Source organism: Triturus cristatus, chromosome 3_2, assembly GCF_964204655.1.
Source record: "Triturus cristatus chromosome 3_2, aTriCri1.1, whole genome shotgun sequence".
Taxonomy (NCBI): domain Eukaryota; kingdom Metazoa; phylum Chordata; class Amphibia; order Caudata; family Salamandridae; genus Triturus; species Triturus cristatus.
In genome coordinates, this window is record NC_140584.1 from 686228119 (window position 1) to 686249045 (window position 20927).

At 42.1% G+C, this 20927-nt stretch overlaps 1 long non-coding RNA gene across 1 annotated transcript in view; it reads left to right on the forward strand.

The window, feature by feature from the left end:
- The window catches only part of LOC146857970 (uncharacterized), a 162803-nt gene that overhangs the window by 124889 nt on the left and 16987 nt on the right, over positions 1–20927 (forward strand). The window contains exon 8 of the long non-coding RNA XR_014979971.1: positions 12902–13005. This is a non-coding gene — a long non-coding RNA (uncharacterized LOC146857970). The remainder of the gene's footprint in view (positions 1–12901; positions 13006–20927) is intronic.

Consider the following 20927-nt stretch of genomic DNA (forward strand, 5'->3'; position numbering starts at 1 on the left):
TAAAGCATGATCTAGAATGCTTCCAAGCGTTTCCTTGAGCTCTAATATAGGATCTTGGTCCAGTTTTAGATAAGTTTGAATATCTGATACGTGTTCTTGTACTGCGTTGATGTAAAAGGAGCGATCCATAAGAACAATGGCGCCTCCTTTGTCTGCTTTTTGAATCTGTATATCTGTGTCCTTCTGAATGGATTTTAATGTATTTTTTTCTTGTAGAGTTAAATTCGAATTCTTCACTTTCCTGAATTGTAGTTTTTGTAGATCTTTCCTCACTAGGTTATCAAATGAGTCTATAATTTTATGCGAAATTGGTGCCTGATATGTGGATTTGGGTTTGAATTCAAGGAACTCTTTGGTTTGTGTGTCTTCCTTAGCTGGTAATACATTTGTAAAAAAATGTCGTAATCGTAGTATTCTAGTGAATCTGTATAGAGCTAGTTCGCATTCCAATAAATTGGTGTCATAAGTTGGAACATATCCAAGGCCTTTACTCAATGTTTGAATTTGTGAAGTGGTGATTTCCTTTGAAGAAATGTTGACTACTAGATTTACTTCTGGCTCCTTGTGCGTCCTTGTTTTGTGGTGGCTTCTCCTGGTTTTGCGCTTTTTGATGGACCCGGTGGTTGACTTGTGTCCTGGTCCCTGGATAAAAAATGTGTAGATCCAGATGCTCCTGATTCTTCAATGGTGTCTTTGGTGATGTCTTTGGTTGATTCTGAACTCGGTAGTTGACTTTTCGCTGTGGGTCTAGTGGTTGTGGTGTCGGTATCTGTGACTAAACTTTCCTCCGAGGAAGTATTCGTGGTTGGTTTTCTAGACTGTGGTCTTCTTTGTGCATAGACTTCCGCCCATGTATAAACTTCGTTGAGTTTATAATCCAACGTGTCACGTTTATATTTTCGTAATTTTCCTTCCTGTATTTCTTTCGTGTATTTATCCAGTCTCATGTTGATGTCATCTAAAGCATTTTTAAGCTCGTCGTCATTCATTCTCGTGGATAAGTTTTGTTTTATTTCTGAAATTTCCTTGGCAAGTTCATTGATAACTTTAGATAATTCTTCTACTAACAATAAGATTAAGTCAAGTGAGCACTTGTTCAGTATTGAATACCACCGTTCCATGAAATCTTTGTTTAAATGAAACCTGTATAGCATGGGTTTAATGGACATCCTCAACCCTCTTGGGATTCTTTTAGCTCTATGATATTGTATCAGGGTAGATGCATGAAGTCGTTGATTCATTTCTCTCTTCAAAGAGTACTCTAGTTGTTTTAATTGCTGAATGACAGTGTTGCCTTGCAAATCTGACGCTTTTACATCCTGTATCAGTGCATATATTTCTGATGCTTGTTCTGTTGAATAAGCTAGAGTACTAGCTCTGTTATCTGTCAAACTTGAAATGGAGTCGAATGACATGATTGGGTGCTCTCGTACCGGATGACTGTAATATTGAAACAACAAAATGGGTGGTAGAGGCACTCCGAGTTCGTGTTTGTGACAATGTTTTACTCGTTTAACACTTATTTTGGATAGCGTGCTGTGGAGTGGATTCCAACAGTCATGGATTCCTGACACTTCAAACCTTCAATACTAGGACCGGTGAGGCCCTAATCTCCACGCACAGTTGCGTTTAGGTGGATACCTTGAAACTTCTCAAAACTGTAGTTATTCTTAAACAGACTCAATCCAACATTGTGGTGAATAAATGAAAATTTTTTCGAAGCAATATCTCAATGATTATAGCAATTTATTCATTGCAAAAGTAATTGTTGATTAAATCTTCATTCATTTCTTCGTACAAATCCAAATTACACTCTTACAAGAAGTTCACTTTTTGTAAATGCCCAATGCATTTCGAGCCAACCGGCTCTTCGTCAGGGGCTAAGTATCTAAAGAAATAAATAAACAGTATATATTTACACGATAAACGTTACAATGATGGCAAAACATCAGTTTGCAAATACATGATCAAACTCAAAATTTCATAACAACATTCCATGCTGAAACACGACTGGGTAGTAAGTTCAGTGACCGAATAATGACCCAAAATGACCATCACCAGGAAATGTTTGAATAAAGTTGTGTAAATAGTGAAGAAAGCGAAAAAAACGAAAAAAAACCAATGAAACTGTTACCTTGTAGATCAATGAAAAATCGCTGTTCAAAACGAAGAATTCAATCTGAAAACAGAACACACTGAAATGTCGTTTCTAAACAAAGAGAAAGAAACTGACAAAAGCGATAAGATGAAAAATCAAATGAAAAATCTTACCGACACAGTACAACGTGGTCGATTCAGTGAAGAGGAAACCTATCCGACTGCTGGTTCAAAAAATCACCAGGTGAAACTCATAGCGGCATGATGGGAGCATGCGCTTATATCAGAGCATATTAGACATGAACGAGGTGACTAAACAACGATGGGTAAAACTATCACGAGAAAGAAAACTACAATGAAAATAAACAAGGTGACTAAAAATACGCAGGCTCTAATCGAGGTTAAGGCTAACTCCTCTATTGAAAATGAACGAGGTGACTAAACGCGTAAGCCTGAAACAAGATGGGGGTAATGCTCGCGTGCATACTGTGCTGCTAAACTGAAAATAAACGAGGTGACTAAAAACGAGATAGATGGTGCCGCCATCTTGGAAGAGAGCGCAAAGAACCCATAGTGAAAAAATACTGTATTAATGGTAGAAGAATGGTAAAAAATACAAAATATACCGCGAAAAATTAAAGCATATATTGGTGGGGTCACTGGTCAGGGTAATCTAACCCAAGAAGAATGGTTAATCACATTGGTATATGTGAATATGCAGTACTATCCTGATACAAAAAAGCTCTAGCACACATACATCATAAATAACAAGCATAGTCTATTTTGTCATTGATGCCTTTTTCCATTAAGGTGTCCAAACGCTTGATCCAATAGGTCTCCCTCTGTAGGAGACTTCTAGTCAGATCTGTGTCTTGACGTTGCTCTACTCTTTCTAGCCATGTTTTGCCATCATTGTAACGTTTATCGTGTAAATATATACTGTTTATTTATTTCTTTAGATACTTAGCCCCTGACGAAGAGCCGGTTGGCTCGAAATGCATTGGGCATTTACAAAAAGTGAACTTCTTGTAAGAGTGTAATTTAGATTTGTACGAAGAAATGAATGAAGATTTAATCAACAATTACTTTTGCAATGAATAAATTGCTATAATCATTGAGATATTGCTTCGAAAAAATTTTCATTTATTCACCACAATGTTGGATTGAGTCTGTTTAAGAATAACTACAGTTTTGAGAAGTTTCAAGGTATCCACCTAAACGCAACTGTGCGTGGAGATTAGGGCCTCACCGGTCCTAGTATTGAAGGTTTGAAGTGTCAGGAATCCATGACTGTTGGAATCCACTCCACAGCACGCTATCCAAAATAAGTGTTAAACGAGTAAAACATTGTCACAAACACGAACTCGGAGTGCCTCTACCACCCATTTTGTTGTTTCAATAGTACAGTCATCCGGTACGAGAGCACCCAATCATGTCATTCGACTCCATTTCAAGTTTGACAGATAACAGAGCTAGTACTCTAGCTTATTCAACAGAACAAGCATCAGAAATATATGCACTGATACAGGATGTAAAAGCGTCAGATTTGCAAGGCAACACTGTCATTCAGCAATTAAAACAACTAGAGTACTCTTTGAAGAGAGAAATGAATCAACGACTTCATGCATCTACCCTGATACAATATCATAGAGCTAAAAGAATCCCAAGAGGGTTGAGGATGTCCATTAAACCCATGCTATACAGGTTTCATTTAAACAAAGATTTCATGGAACGGTGGTATTCAATACTGAACAAGTGCTCACTTGACTTAATCTTATTGTTAGTAGAAGAATTATCTAAAGTTATCAATGAACTTGCCAAGGAAATTTCAGAAATAAAACAAAACTTATCCACGAGAATGAATGACGACGAGCTTAAAAATGCTTTAGATGACATCAACATGAGACTGGATAAATACACGAAAGAAATACAGGAAGGAAAATTACGAAAATATAAACGTGACACGTTGGATTATAAACTCAACGAAGTTTATACATGGGCGGAAGTCTATGCACAAAGAAGACCACAGTCTAGAAAACCAACCACGAATACTTCCTCGGAGGAAAGTTTAGTCACAGATACCGACACCACAACCACTAGACCCACAGCGAAAAGTCAACTACCGAGTTCAGAATCAACCAAAGACATCACCAAAGACACCATTGAAGAATCAGGAGCATCTGGATCTACACATTTTTTATCCAGGGACCAGGACACAAGTCAACCACCGGGTCCATCAAAAAGCGCAAAACCAGGAGAAGCCACCACAAAACAAGGACGCACAAGGAGCCAGAAGTAAATCTAGTAGTCAACATTTCTTCAAAGGAAATCACCACTTCACAAATTCAAACATTGAGTAAAGGCCTTGGATATGTTCCAACTTATGACACCAATTTATTGGAATGCGAACTAGCTCTATACAGATTCACTAGAATACTACGATTACGACATTTTTTTACAAATGTATTACCAGCTAAGGAAGACACACAAACCAAAGAGTTCCTTGAATTCAAACCCAAATCCACATATCAGGCACCAATTTCGCATAAAATCATAGACTCATTTGATAACCTAGTGAGGAAAGATCTACAAAAACTACAATTCAGGAAAGTGAAGAATTCGAATTTAACTCTACAAGAAAAAAATACATTAAAATCCATTCAGAAGGACACAGATATACAGATTCAAAAAGCAGACAAAGGAGGCGCCATTGTTCTTATGGATCGCTCCTTTTACATCAACGCAGTACAAGAACACGTATCAGATATTCAAACTTTTCTAAAACTGGACCAAGATCCTATATTAGAGCTCAAGGAAACGCTTGGAAGCATTCTAGATCATGCTTTAGAAATGGGATGGATAAGTGAAACCACCAAAAATTTTTGACAGTAGAGTATCCAAGGAAACCCACTCTGTATATGCTGCCAAAGATTCATAAGAACTTGTTTAATCCACCAATGCGGCCCATAGTAACGGGTTGTGGAACCATCTTCGAGCCCTTGGGACACTATATTGACTACTTCCTACAACCGCTGGTTCAAGAATGGCCCTCGTATATCAAAGATACGACAGATTTTTTATTAAAGCTACAGAAAATAAAGTTCATGGAAGACATTTTTTGCACCATAGATGTCAAGTCTTTATATACTTCGATCCCTCACTCAGCTGGCATGGAGGCGGTAGAATGGGCTCTACTGCGCCAATCTTCGCTCAGAGCAGACAAAGTGTTCATTCTGGAACTTTTACATTTTTGTTTACATCACAGTTACTTTTATTGGAATAATGATTTTTATTTGCAGCAACAAGGCACATCTATGGGCTTTGCCGGGGCTCCGGCTTATGCCAACACCTTCATGGCTAAATTTGAATCAGACTACATCTACAAAGATATCGGATGGACTGGAAATTTACTGCTATATTGCAGATTCATTGATGATATACTTATTCTCTGGATTAACACTCAGGAAATGTTGGAAAACAAAATTGAACAACTTAATCAAATTGATGAACACATTCAGTTTACCCATGCAATTGATCCGACAAAAATATCTTTTCTTGATGTCATTCTCACCAAAGAAGCGGGTCACATAAAAACGGAGGTTTTCAAAAAGCAAACAGATGTGAACAGTGCGCTCCATTTCCAAAGTTTCCATCCCAACAGCCTAAAATACAACCTACCATTGTCTCAATTCTTGCGGATAAAACGGATCTGCTCCACTGCAGAGGATACGGAGAAGAATTTATCACTCCAACAGCAGATGTATCTTGCCAGGGGATACCCTATAGAAGTGATTGAATCAGCCAAACAACGCGCATCCAAATTCAACAGAGACAGTCTCTTATTAAGCAGACCACGAAAGCAGACAACTAGACAAGTGTTTGTATCAAAATACTCTACAGTATCTGGTAAAGTGAAGAACATCATCATTAAAAGATGGGAATTGTTACAGAATGAGCCTGATTTTCACAACATTTTTAAAGACCCTCCCATGTTTGCTTATAAACGCGCAAAAAATATTAAAGAAATTATCAATACTCCAATTAAGCAAGGAAACATCGCTTACAAAGGAATGAGTAAATGTCATAACTGCATCCATTGCAATAATGTTATCATCGGTAACACATTAAATCATCCATGCACTGGAGAAATCATTCAACTTCACCACACTTCTGATTGCAATTCAAACAAACTCATCTACTACATCAAATGTCCATGTGGCAAGTTGTATGTGGGCAAAACCGAAAGAAAAATTAAAACACGGATATCTGAGCACAAAAGTACAATCAGAACATTCAATAAACACAGCAGTTTGGCTATGCATTGGAACGAAGAAAAGCACAGTATCGCCCAACTCAGATTCTCTGTGCTAGAAAGAGTAGAGCAACGTCAAGACACAGATCTGACTAGAAGTCTCCTACAGAGGGAGACCTATTGGATCAAGCGTTTGGACACCTTAATGGAAAAAGGCATCAATGACAAAATAGACTATGCTTGTTATTTATGATGTATGTGTGCTAGAGCTTTTTTGTATCAGGACAGTACTGCATATTCACATATACCAATGTGATTAACCATTCTTCTTGGGTTAGATTACCCTGACCAGTGACCCCACCAATATATGCTTTAATTTTTCGCGGTATATTTTGTATTTTTTACCATTCTTCTACCATTAATACAGTATTTTTTCACTATGGGTTCTTTGCGCTCTCTTCCAAGATGGCGGCACCATCTATCTCGTTTTTAGTCACCTCGTTTATTTTCAGTTTAGCAGCACAGTATGCACGCGAGCATTACCCCCATCTTGTTTCAGGCTTACGCGTTTAGTCACCTCGTTCATTTTCAATAGAGGGGTTAGCCTTAACCTCGATTAGAGCCTGCGTATTTTTAGTCACCTTGTTTATTTTCATTGTAGTTTTCTTTCTCGTGATAGTTTTACCCATCGTTGTTTAGTCACCTCGTTCATGTCTAATATGCTCTGATATAAGCGCATGCTCCCATCATGCCGCTATGAGTTTCACCTGGTGATTTTTTGAACCAGCAGTCGGATAGGTTTCCTCTTCACTGAATCGACCACGTTGTACTGTGTCGGTAAGATTTTTCATTTGATTTTTCATCTTATCGCTTTTGTCAGTTTCTTTCTCTTTGTTTAGAAACGACATTTCAGTGTGTTCTGTTTTCAGATTGAATTCTTCGTTTTGAACAGCGATTTTTCATTGATCTACAAGGTAACAGTTTCATTGGTTTTTTTTCGTTTTTTTCGCTTTCTTCACTATTTACACAACTTTATTCAAACATTTCCTGGCGATGGTCATTTTGGGTCATTATTCGGTCACTGAACTTACTACCCAGTCGTGTTTCAGCATGGAATGTTGTTATGAAATTTTGAGTTTGATCATGTATTTGCAAACTGATGTTTTGCCATCATTGTAACGTTTATCGTGTAAATATATACTGTTTATTTATTTCTTTAGATACTTAGCCCCTGACGAAGAGCCGGTTGGCTCGAAATGCATTGGGCATTTACAAAAAGTGAACTTCTTGTAAGAGTGTAATTTGGATTTGTACGAAGAAATGAATGAAGATTTAATCAACAATTATTTTTGCAATGAATAAATTGCTATAATCATTGAGATATTGCTTCGAAAAAAATTTCATTTATTCACCACAATGTTGGATTGAGTCTGTTTAAGAATAACTACAGTTTTGAGAAGTTTCAAGGTATCCACCTAAACGCAACTGTGCGTGGAGATTAGGGCCTCACCGGTCCTAGTATTGAAGGTTTGAAGTGTCAGGAATCCATGACTGTTGGAATCCACTCCACAGCACGCTATCCAAAATAAGTGTTAAACGAGTAAAACATTGTCACAAACACGAACTCGGAGTGTCTCTACCACCCATTTTGTTGTTTCATTGTTAAATTATGGCACCACATCCGGGGCTTGCATTTCACTTCTATTAACTGACAACTACCACCTTGCGAGTGCCTCCATGTCAATATTTTTGACTAATCGTATCATTTGATCGTATGACTTGGGATTTCCCTGCGACCACTTAAACTCCTTCCCTCACCCCTGATGCTGTATCTACCTCTCTGTTGTCACGTCTGTTACGGATGTCATGTGGCTGATGTGGCACACTGATATGATTCTTTTCTTTTTTGAGCTATCAGATGACTGACTGCGAAACTACCTTTTGGATGGCAATCGGGGGCACGGACAGTTCTCGCCGTGCTATGCCTGATATACTGTTGTTATTAGTATTTTTATCAGTATCATCTCAAACCTCCATTGGTGTTTGTTGTCCCCCTCCTTTACTCTCCCATCCTTTCCCCTCCCGTTTTTATCCCCTTCTAGGTAACACAAGTCTTGGAATGCTCTGAGGAAATTACTCTTAGACTTACACTGCTGATTAGGTCATTGCACCCCGCAGTTTTGAACCAAACACACCCTCTCACTGACGCGGGTTACCTTCCCAATCCATGGAACCCCCGTATATACCGTGCACATCCTTTCACATAGTTAGGTCCTGAAGAAACGCCACTGACCTTTATAGGCAAAGCAGGCGTGAAACATGTCGACCTTTTTCTGAGTCACATAAGCACCTTGCGCCCACTAGTGACTCCCTGACCTTCTGGTCTTTTTATTTTACCAGGGGTCCCCGCAACATTAAAAAAGCGTATTTGGACACCCCTAGGTAATTTTATTCACTAACTTTGCACGCACGTAACCACCTGTTTCTTGGATCCTTTCCTTCTTACCCCTGTTTTATCCCACACACTCGCACTCACCTATAGGCTTTTTCTCTTTAAAAGATCTCCGCAAAAGAGACCCTTCAGGGGACCGTCGGGCATTGAAGCGCCGGCCCGACGAGGAGCAATAAAAAGCCCGATGATGAAGCAAGACATCCTTCGGGGTGTGTGAGGGCAAACAAGAGGCTACACTGAGTCCTCCCCTTCGGGATTGGATCCTTGATACTGGGGATAGTTCTCTCTGCCTCTTTTCACCTTCACCTCTCCCTCACCTCCACTTCTTCCTCCCTTCTACACTTTCTCTCTTTCTCCCTCTCTCTTTTCCCCTCTCTGTAATTCTTCTACTTTCCCCGTTGAGTAGGTGGTCACTAATATTGTTTCACCCCCAACTTGGAACAATGTCCTTATTGATATAACAATTAATACTGGAGCATGGACATTGGACCATAACTAGCTCCTGGTCCCCCCTTCTTTTGTTGATACGGAGTGAAGCTTGCCATTGGCATCCAACTCCTCGCAGGCATCAGGCCCAAGATTGCCACCCTGTATTTTTGTGCCGGCTGCTCCTGATTCTCTCAGCTGGTGCGACTGCTTGGGGCTTCAACTTCAAGACCAGGGACGACTCTGCCTTCTTCGCCTTAGATTGTGGGGGATGACGTTCGGCGGATGCCCCTGCCCTCGGCCGGATCCTGCTGGATGCTGTGATGGGCCAACTGCCCAGGCAAGGATTAAGTGGAGGCAGATGCTCGGTGGGCAACGGGTTTCATAGGGCCCGAGCTGTCGGGCCCAGCATGAAGATAAAGGCACTACTGAACGCGTGCCAGGTGCTTTGAAGGTAACGTTGTGGGCCCAGTGAGTCTAGGGGCTCATAGTCTCTCACCAGCTGTCTCTTGTGGGGACATTTTGCATTGCCTGAGGCATCACCTCCCATTTCTAACCCAATCGGCCACTCCGGGGCATCTGCGGTGAGCTGCGCGGCCTGGCTGGTGACCTCCTCCATGGCTTCTACACCCAGTAAGCACCCCTAGAACTCAATCCATCAAAGACATGCCGATGTCCTCCAAAAAGGCCAAACCGGATGGGTTGAGAACTGCTGTAGAGGATGCCCCGGCAGGCGATGAGGGGACTCCCGCAGACCTTTCTTCATCTGCAGTGAGGGAAGACATCCAACTATTGCACTCAGAAATGAAGAAGGGCCTCACTGCTCTCCGTGCAGACTTCACAATAGTTGGTAAAGCAGGTGGAGCTGCGCTTGAAGGAGGTAGAAGCTACCGTAGGGCAGCGAGGGCAGGAGCACAACAATTTTGCAGAATGAGTCGGTCGCACCTTTGGAGTCACAGCAGATGTCTTTGTCTGATACTACAGAGGACTATGAAGACTGTTCCAGATGGAATAATGTGAGGATTAGAGGCATTCGCGTCTCCATATCCAATGCCGACCTGGAAAGTCACGTCTAAGCTCTGTTTCTCAACATCCTCCAGGGCTCAGATGAAAGAAAAATTATCCTTGACTGTACACACCATGTCTTCTTCTCATATCAACAATGCAACTGTCTTGCATCAGCTACGGTTCACTCTGGACAATAAACTGGTCACAGCGCAGATACAAGATGCTTGAGTTCTTCTTAAGCTGGCACCCACGGAGGAAAGCAAAGAGCAGGCAATCGAAACATTGGGGCTGTGTTGGCTGGGTGCTGGCATCCAACCAGTTAAAAAAAGGCACCAAAATCATCTAGAAAATCGGCACGTTGGCGGGACAGGAGCCCTGTCCCACTGTTGGCAGACAAGGAGCGACCAAGTGCCTTTGACGCATCACCTTGAACATGTCAGCTTATATTGTCTCTGAGCGCAATATATAGACACCCTGATGGACTAGAGGTGGACTTCTTGCTACTTTGTGGGTTAACCCCCATGCCTCATCCTATCTGATTACATATCTTTCTTGCTAGGTGGTGGGTGGGAGGAGGGGGGTCCCTGGAGGACTGGCAGCTGCCCCTCAGTTAAGATTGAGGTGGGATATTCAGCAGGTTGATTTGGGGCTTAATATTGTTTTCATTCCTTTTTCGTTTACATTTCTTTTATTGATTTTTTTTGGTTGAAGAACAGGTATTACATGTGCGCATACTTCGGTTATGAGCAGACTCGGGAAATAGACATTCAAGTTGAAAGTCGCTTAAACAGCATTACATATCATAATCCATAATATTTTCCAGAGTTAGCGTTATCGTACTTCTCACAGCCAGGCAACGTGACCGACAAGAATTGGACATTGGTGACAGTGCTGTAAGCTCCCATGTCTGCATGTGACAAGCTGGGGATGGGTGAGGTAGGGCAGGTGGGACGGGTAGGGGATGGGGGAAGGAGGAAGAGGTGAGGTCAAGGTATGAATAGTATAAACTTTTGCCCAACTTATCTCTCTTTCGTTCCCCAGCGCTTCCTTTCCACCCACAGTTTTAATCAGTGGTGATATACACCTTTCCCGTCAGATGGTATGGATCCTGGGCATGTGTGTGAGGTTCTAGGATATATGGCCGTTTGGCAGCCCACCTATTGGGCCGTACTGGTGTCCCTGTTATGCTTCACATCATGCCGTTATCGGTGCTTCGTCAGTGCTCATGGTAGGTGTGTGGGGTACCACATTTGTTTGCCTTGTGTTGACAAGACTGGAAATATTGTTTTGCTTTATGTTGTACTGTTTACCCTATGTTCCCTTTTCTATGTCTTTAAGGGTTGTGAAAACCTACCATGCACACATTTACTGGAAGTTCCTCTCTGGCAACAGGGATCAAATTATCTCCTCTACGAAGGACTAGTTGACATGTGTCCATGCTCTCATAAAGCAACCTTACCCACCTAATGACACATCAATTTAGCATAACCTCCCTAAACATACATAAACTCCCCTATGAAGCGGAAAGCCTTACTGAAATGGCTTCACCCAAGGAGAATGACATAGGTATGGTCCAGGAAACTCAACAGTTGTTGGCTGACACCAGATGCCTCTGCTCTTACTGGTTCCAACTGCAGTTCCACTCGTCTAGTGCTAGAAAAATCAGCGGGGTGGCCATGTTGTTCAGATGTAATCTAGCTTTCACAATGAACTAGAGGTATGTGGACAAGGAGGTTAGAGTGGTGGGTCTGCGGGGCCAACTCGGTTCTCATACTATTAAGTTGTTTTCCATCAATGGACCAAATATGGACAAAGATCTGTTCTTTGCCTTTCTGCTTCCACTGATTGTGGATTTCCTTATGGGTGACCTGATGCTTTTGGGTGGACATCAATACAGTTCTAGATACTGCAATAGATACATTGATAGCGGTCTATAACACCTACCCAGTCCCCCAACACTACTGCAGGGCCTTGCCGTTTAACATTTAATGGGCATTTGGAGGGATACCCATGTTGAAGAAAGTGATCATCGCTACTAATCACACAAGAATAGATTTTTTCCTAATATCCCAATCTCTACCCTCACGGACCTTAGTGGCCACAATAGGTACTCAGGTTCTTTCTGGTAACCCCCCACTCCCCCCTGTCCCTTGTACTAGAGGTAGGCATACTTCCGCATCCCACTTCCTAAAAGTGGTATATTACTGAGGCTGCTTTCCAAGAACCTCCACTGAGGGACTCAAGGAAAATGACACAAGAGAGGTCTCCTGTACCTTTTTTCAGGACGTAGCTAAGGCCATGCTGAGGGGCGAACTCATAGCTCCCACAGCAACATTCTCCAAACTGGCCAAAACTAAGACATTAGACCTCGAAGCACAGTTGGCACAATTGGAGGCACAATATAGGGCATCGGGCTCAAATAAGCTGTATAAACAGCTACAACGGGTCGGGAGAGCTGGATCAGCTTTATCTGATGGACGAGGCACAGAAACTGCTGTATCTTAACTAAAACTACTACAAAAAGGGAGATCAGGTCAATAGGCTGCTAGTACACATGTTTGGAAATAAACAGACTAAAAATCATATCGCCATTATACAGGATGCTCGAGTATGACCGTACACAGACACGACCGATATTCTTAATGCTTTTGCGACCTTTTTTTCAGCCCTCCAGCCTCAGAGGACCGGGAGCGCTACCTGAATGACTGTCTTCCCTTACAAAGGCCCCACCTTCCTGCAAGAAGTAGACAATCCAATTAGGCCTGAGGAGGTAAATACAACTATTCATAACTTGAAACCTAACAAAGCCTCCGGCCAGATGGCTTCTCAGGGTTGTTCTTTAAAGCACATTGTAAGTTGCTGTCAGAATCCCTGGCAATGATCTTCAACTCTTTCCTCCACACTAGGTCAGATGCTCCTACTACGTCACAATCAGTAATAATGCTTCTATTAAAACCTAATAAGCACCCGATGAACTGTTTCTCGTACAGACCGATTGCATTACTCAACTTCCATGTAAAAATAGTCACCTCTATCTTGGTCTCCCGATTACACACAGTGTTGCCGCTATTGTCGTCAAGCTGCAGTCTGGATTTGCTAGGAACAGACTGGCTACAGATAATGTTGGATTGGCAGTCAACTTTATCTTCATAGCAGAGCGGACCAAGATCATCTTTCTCTCGCTTGACGTGAACAAGGCCTTTGGCTGTGTGGACTGGCACTATCTTCAGACCCTCCTTTAAAAAACAGTTTGGGGCTCCACATGATTACCTACTTACTGGCCAACTACGCTGCTCCAGTGGCGCAAATTGAAATAAACTGAGTGATATCCTCCTCAATTCCCCTGAGCAGGGGAACTAGACAGGGGTGCCCACTCTCCCCTATGTTATTTGCCCTAACAAAGCAGCCTTTGAACCATCATTGTGAAGCTAATCCTAACATCTGGGGGATTGAGGTAGGTGGCAAGCAGTATAAACAACTTTATTCGCAGACGATGTGCTGTGTTTTTTTTTACATGCTCAGACACTTCTCTTCCATACCTCTCGATTGAACGAAGGCAATTCAAAATAGCCTATGGTTTTCACATTAATTCAGCGAAATCTAAGGGATTGAGTGTGGCTGACTCTACGAGTAACACCCAGCACTTCCTGTCTGCATAATGCCTCACATGGGCAGATACATTGTTGCAATATATGGGAGTGTTCCTTACGAGTGGTGGCTCGCACATGTAACACTGTGAGGCAGCGGGCAGGGCTGTGTGGGGGGAGGTAGTGGAGTGTGACATACAACGGGAAATTGGAGATTAAAGAAAAATTAATAAATACGAGCACTTACTTTTCGCTCGCAGCATCGCCAAGTCGGCGATGCAGCGAGCGCAAAGTAAGTGCTCTTATTTATTTCTTTACTCTCCTCTTTCCTGTAGTATGTCACACTCCACTAACCCCCACCCAGCCCGCCCACCCCGCCTCGCTGCCCTACAGCGTTACCTGTGCGAGCCACCACTGTTCCTTACCAACACTGTCCTTGATTTTTATAAGAGCAATTTGCCACCACTGCTTGATGCCCTGTTCAAGGATCTCTATCGCTGGGGCCCATTAGAGATCTCCTGGCTGGGCCGCATAAACAGCATCAAAATGATTTTTTTGCCCTGGCTGTTATACGTGGCATAAACACTCACACTGTGTTTTTTTAACGACACTATAGAACACATACAGAATCAGCTGCTCTGCTTTGTGTGGAAAAATAGTGCACCAAGAGTATCAGGAGCCACACTTTACAGGAAACCATCAGAGGGAGGACTGGGTCTACCCAATATCACCAATTACATTCACGCTATTCAACTACAACCTAATCTGGACTGGCATCACCCTCCTACATCAAGGCTACTGTTCGCGCAGGTCTGTTTTCACCTCCTTCTTCACTGCCTTTTCTGGTTGCGACCGAGGGATCGTGTTGCCCAGATGATGCAACCTCTCTGTGCCATCTCTATATTTCTAAAATATTGGGATAAGATTAATAGAAGGCTTGTGGTGACTGCCAATCCCTCCCACTCTCTACTGTGGTTCAAAATCCAGAGTTTCGACCAAGCATGATGCACAAGCATCGTGAGAGCTAGAGAGAGAGGGTTCTTCCGCTTCTGGGTGATCTTTACCACAATGGCAACACTATAGACAGACAGACATGCAAACAGCTTTTCCAGCTGTCTGGGTCCGATTAGTTCAGATTGAACCACTACTTCACTGTGCAAGTACTGAGGAGGTCAGGGCCAAAGGGGACAGCGCCAAAACACCACTAGAATAACTCTTTTCTCATGGGTCCACAAGAAGAGGTATTACTCTCACACAACACTCAATTTGTCCAGACAGACACAACATAACTATGAGCTGAAGTGGGAACAAGAACTGGGTAATTCGATTCCAGAAGAAACATGGTTGCAGATTTGGAAGTGGGTGACCAGATCCTCAATCTGTTTACAATATAAGTTTAATGTTTACAAGATACTTACTAGGTCACACTTTACTCCAGTGGGACTTCACTCAATGCTTGGCACACCTGAGCACTGCTGGAAGGGTTGTGAGGCCAGAGGTACTTACTTCCATATGTGGTGACAGTGTCCACAGGTGAAACACTTCCTCAGTTCAGGTTTTGCAACAGATCCGCTTGATTACATCAGTGGAACTGTCACTAAATCCGTCAGTTGTGCTTTAGGGAGTGTCCAGTTAGGACTCTGGTATTCCTACACCACGACCCGAGGCATGCTCGTCACCCCCTTGTTGTTAGCGGGTTAACTCTCCATTGCCCACACCTGGAGGAGTCCTCATCTTTCAATCCTAACGTTGTGGTGGTACAAAGTTTGGTACTTCTATGGCATGGAATACTGCTGATTGTGCTTGATGCCCGTGTTCCTGTATGGGTGGGACCCTCCCCTTCCCCTACCCCTTCCCCCCCTCCTCCCCTCAAGCCTGGAGGGATAACCGGACGAAGCAAGCAGACGTCCTGTGGCTGAACGAACCAGATGGGAATTTACTTTGCCAAAACCAGACAGACCAATGAACTGTTTAGTGGAGATGAAGTTAAAATGCGAGAAGGCTGTGCTTAATGTGATGACCGTGTTTAGTTAGTTGGGGGGGGGGAGGGGGGCAGTTCGACTGTTGGTCGCCTTTACGCCCTTTGGGCACTCTGCCTATGTTGTATGGTTGTAACAAAGAGAAAAATGAGTCCTGCACTATCCTTCTCTAAACTGTGAGACACCCGCACCTTGTAACGCCGCCGTACCCCCGGGTTGACGGCACAGGGCTGTGTGCTTTCCGAAGCAATGTAAGTGTACATCCTCCGCGGCCGACCCGAGGGGTTGTAGGCTGTAAGCTGTGTAATGTGGAATTTTGAAATAAAGGTCTTTCAAAAAAAAAAAAAAATGCGATAAGGCTGTGTGTCTTTCACACAGAAGGACTATTAGTTTAAAAGGAGAACGACAAAATGTGTTGCTATTGAAGAAAATGCTTTCTGAGTTAAAGACAAAAAAGAAAAGAAACCGTTGATGTTGCTTTTATTTTTTAGCACAAAATATATATAGGTTTGGCTGCTTCAATAGTAGAAGTTCCAGAGACATTAGGAGCATTGCTGAGTTCAACAGCTTGATTAATTTATTTTGTGTATTCATCAAAGCATTTATTCTTGCTGAGTAATGATTATTATATGCTTTCATGTATGCAGTGATTCAATCATAGTTGTGTTTTTCAGTTATGAAATGAGGTTTTTCACTTGTAGTTGTGCTTTCAATTAAGAAATGTAGTTTTTGAACAGTTTTTGTGTCTTTCAATTACGAATTGCAGTTTTTCACTCGTAGTGGTGTCTTTAGTTAAGATATTCAGTTTTTGATATATTGAAATGGTGATAGTCAAAGGTCATGGGGTGGAATGTAATGAAAGAGCCACTTTTGTGGTTTGGCACCCTATGATGACCTTCAACAACCACCATTTTAACCAACTTTAATGTGTTATTTTACCCTAGCCTGGATTTATGAGACGGTTCTGCATATGCCTGCCTCTCTTCTTTCTTGTAATCTTGCTGTCTCTTAGTGGGAGCTGTCACGGAGTAGAATAGTCTTGCCAAGAATAGAAGGTGTGGGATGTGCAATTGAAAGCGTGAGAGGGAGAGAGAGGTGTGGAATGTACTCTTTGGTCTCGAAGTGGTGTTGTGAGCGGTGGTGCACACGTGCCCGGTGTTGCTTAATTATGAGTTCTAACTATTGGCTTTGACATGGCTTCATGTCATCTTGATTTCTGACTTTGACTATTGGCTTTGACAGGCCTCATGTCTGACTTTGCCTTATTTCTGCGTGCACAGCAGTGCTTGCAAGTTGTTTAGGTTATTCCCATTCAAGGTCTTGCTGTTTTCCTGAGCGATTGTTTTTGTGTAATGCACTCTGGAAGGTCTTGTGAGAGCTTCGTCAAGATAGAGGCTGGAAGATGTGAGAACGGAGGAAGGGACATGAGAGCTCCTTACTGCCATGGGGATGCTTGCTTGCAACTTGACCAGTTCTGGTAAAATTCCTCTGGCGCTGGGAGGAGGTCTTTTGCGAATCTTCTATTGTGTTTAAAGCTGAGGGTTGCAGACTGAGAAACTGGGAGTTTGGAATCCGAGCAAGGGCAGACGTGTCTATCTCGGAGTGACCCTGGTTGCTGAGCTCTGAACCCTGGCTGTGAACTTCCACGGTCAGAAGTGGGCTAAGATGCAGATGCAGTGTTTGCACCAGGTGATGTATTGAGTTTTGTGGTTATTGCCATTGTGATGTTTAGCTAGTGGCTTTGATCATTTGAGGTGTTTTCTTTGTGGTGTGGGAGGTGCACATCCAGAGTAATCCTCTGCTGTATATATCTATATATATATTCACTGAAAAAACCATAGGTTTCACACACGTTATAGTTAGGAATTAGCATTTAAAAAACCTTGCAAATTCACTGAAAAAACCATAGGTTTCACACATGTTATAGTTAGCGTAAATTTTACTGATAAAAAACCAATGAAATTCCCCCGTTATAGTTACTGCAGGCAACTATAACTCACGCGACCGCAATCCTCTGCTGATGCTAATACTGTATTTAGACACTTATTTGCCCATGTCTTCTTCCATACATTTTTAGCTATACATATATTACAAATATTTTTTTTTCATAAAGACACATATGTCATCAGCAGAAGATTGCGGTCGCGTGATTTATAGTTGCCTGCAGTAACTATAACGGGGGAATTTCATTGGTTTTTTATCAGTAAAATTTACGCTAACTATAACATGTGTGAAACCTATGGTTTTTTCAGTGAATTTGCAAGGTTTTTTAAATGCTAATTCCTAACTATAACGTGTGTGAAACCTATGGTTTTTTCAGTGAATTTGTACGGTTTTTTAAATGCTAAGTTACTTTACGCCATTCGTGGCGTGCGCGCCCACTTAACGCAGTTCGTTCTGTGCGCGCACCGTGCGCGCACAGTGAGCACGCGGTGCGCTTCGCGCACCGCGCGCCCACTTTACACAGTTAGTGCCATGCACGCACGGTGGGCACGCGGTGCGCTACGCGCACCGCGTGCCCACGTTACGCTAGATGGGCCATGTACGCACGATGCGCTTCGCGCACCGTGCGCACATGGAGGACATATGATGTACTTCGTTTTGAAAGGTAATATTTTAATTTTTCATATATTTCATAAGCCATGCAGAAATGGTGCCCTTCGGGCACCATTTGCACACGGGGTGGAGAGAGTGTGGATAATTTTTTTTTTTTTTATTTTTTTTTTAATATTTTAGTTTTTCTCATCTCTGATAAGCCATGCCCAATTGGTGGCATTCAGCCACCAATTGCACACGGGGTGGAGATAGTGTGGATAATTTTTTTTTTTTTTTACATTTTTTACCGTACGCGTACGGTAAGCGTAATCGGCGAAATTACCGAAAAAATAAAAATTCCGTTTTTGGCCTTGGGGGATCTTTGGGGACTCACTCAGCAATCCTTCGTGTGTGGGAGCTGTCGAAACAGCCCCTTTACATGTTTTTGGGCTTTAAATCACTCTCAGTGCGAGAGAGAAAATGGCGGCCGCCACTTCCTGGTTTCGGGCGATTCGAATGTTTACTAAGATCTAAGAGCCAATCAGAATCGCGCACGCGCACGCCACCGTACGCGTACGGTAAGCGTACCGTAAGCGCACCGTAAGCTGGCTCAGATATATATATTGATTTAAAGGCTATTTTCTCAGAATCTACTGAACAGATTTACACCAAACCTACAAAAGGCACTTCCTTGACCTGAGGACTACCTCTCTGAAAAATTTCTAGTAATTCTGTTCAGCCGTTCGGGCTGTAGCCCTGTCTAAAGGTCCTATGGAAAAATGCATGGGAAAAACGCGTTTTGGGACCCCCCTTTTATCTCAGCCCCCGCTTGACGAATCCCTCCGAGACTTTCAGGGTAGGAGCGGAGCGTAGCGCCCCACCTATTTTGAGAAATTCGCGAGGATTCGTCGACCGGCGCCAAAGTTATTCAAAATAGAATGTTGCGGATTTCCTATGGAAACAGGGTCCTAACTATAACTACCTACTGGCGACCGCCAGTAGGTAATATATATATATATATATATATATATATATATATATATATATATATATATATATAAATAAGGAACCAAACAAACAAAGTCCCAACTGCCGAAACTACAAACGCAGGCAGAGGCTCAAAGCAAGGCGGAAGCACATCAAATCCCAGGAAACAAGCCAGAGGAAGATGGAAACAACAACAAAAATGAATATGGAGTCAAATAAAACTATCATCAACCTGTCAACGATAAATCTAACAAAAGCGGAAGAACAAATAATGAGTCTGGGCCTATCATATTGCCCGGAAAGTAACTTCAATTACTCCAGAACCAAGATGGATGTATATCGTTGCATCAGAAAGCTTAAGCTTAAGAAATATCATATGCTACTGGCCAAAAACACAAAGCAGGATAAAACTGAGATAAATGAAGAAAGCCAAGAGACGCCTTTATTAACTGTCCTAAATGAACTATGGAGGGAAGGGAATCTAATAAACAATCAGGACATTGGGAGCAATGAAACTGGTGGCGATATTTCAACAATGAAAATACCCAAAAAACCAATAATCCCATCACCATTTAGGGCCAAGTCAACATTTACTCCAGTGAGTCCAAGAGACTCGATTGACATGTTTAGTGAGCATCTGATCACTGAAATTAAGCAACTGAATCATATGGTACAGAGTACAAAAGAGAAATATAACAAACGCAATTTGGGATACTATTCACTCGTGCGCAAAATGGAAAAAGAAGCATCAGTAGTAATAAGAAACTCTGACAAAGGGGGCAATATTGTAATATGGGATAGAAAATAATACATAAAAGAGGCCCTATCACAACTAAATGACCCCGAATGCTACACAAGACGAAATGGAACAGACCTAAAGGAAATATATCAAATATATTACGCAAAACTATCATCTTGGAAAATGAAGGGTTTAATAACTAATGATGAACATAAATTTCTCAAAAATGATTACCCCATTACACCATCGATATACTTTACACACAAAGACGCCAAGAAACCACCTGGCAGACCTATTATTTCAGCACGGGGAGGTCTTTTGGAGCACACGTCCCACTATGTGGATTTGTATTTGCAACATCATGTGCAAGCATTGACGTCGTACGTACGGAATATAAGTGACTTTTTATATAAACTGCAAGATGTTGAGTGGTATTCATGGCGTTAGAGGTTACATCACTGTATACCAGTATCAAACATACTGATGGTATTAGAGCGTTACAGTATTATTTAACAACAGAATTGGGTGAATTGACTGATCATAGCAGGATGGTGATTGAGATGGTTGAATATTGCAATGGGCGTGGCAATGGGATCCAGCTTCTCCCCCAGCTATGCGTGTTTACACATGGGCTGGTGGGAGGAGCCTGTTCTCACCAAGAATTATGAGATGATTGTTGAAAACAATATAATACTTTGGCTACGCTTTATTGACGATTAATTTGTTGTTTGGAAGGGCACAGAGAATGAAGCACAAAAATTTGTTGAAACCATCAATGTTAATTCGATCAATTTACATTTTACAGCCACTATAAGTAGAACAACAGTTAATTTTTTAAGACACAAAGGTATACATAGAGAACAAC